Source organism: Ursus maritimus (genome assembly GCF_017311325.1).
Source record: "Ursus maritimus isolate PB19 chromosome X unlocalized genomic scaffold, ASM1731132v1 scaffold_X4, whole genome shotgun sequence".
Taxonomy (NCBI): Eukaryota; Metazoa; Chordata; class Mammalia; order Carnivora; family Ursidae; genus Ursus; species Ursus maritimus.
In genome coordinates, this window is record NW_024423322.1 from 1 (window position 1) to 793 (window position 793).

Below are 793 nucleotides of genomic sequence, written 5' to 3' on the forward strand. Positions count from 1 at the left end.
CACCCACCCCCATGCGTCTTGCCGACCAGGGCAACTAGAGGGTGTTTTTATGCTGGCGGAGAGAATTGCAGGGGCCTGGACTACAGCTAAATTGAGCTGCACACAGTACCATGGAAAAGGAGGACCCAGTTTATTGAACAGCTGCAGGAGCAAAAATAGCGGATTGCGCTACATTTGTGACACACCAAGCAGGCAAGGCTTTGCCATCCTGAATGCTCCCGTCTCCCCCAGAGACCGCAGGCTCGCGGGAGCCTGCGCCAGGTGGTCTCGTCTGTGCTGGACAGCAGCTGAGCCCAGTTTCGACATCGCAACGGCTGCCCCTGTTAAAGCCTTCCCTCTTCTCCTGGGTGAGGATGTCAGGGCTCCTTTTCCCTCCCAGAACAAATGGTGGCTTGTTCTCAGGCAGAAGGCTCTTAGCCTGGAGGGTCGGCTTGCTTCTGCTTTGACTCCTGTCCCCAGCAGCCACTCTTGGAGCCACCACACTCCTCGTTACACACCCGGGCCAGCCAGAGGGGTTTTCGGTGGAGGCAGACACAAGGCCTCGGCCCTGAACAAATCCACCATTCCAGTGGCTGTGTCCAGTCTCAGCCACTTTGTCCTGGATTTCTAGTTTCAGGTCATGCTTGAGAGCTGTCTGACAGCCAGGCTTCCCAGAACGCAGGAAGAGCCCAAGCCGTTTGCCTTTTCTGGCTGTTCTGGACGTAGCCGTACTGTGTGTGGAGGGTTCCACAGCGGAGATGATGGTGTCCCCTGAGCAGTGACACCCCCCCCCCCCCGGGCAGGACGGGTGTGC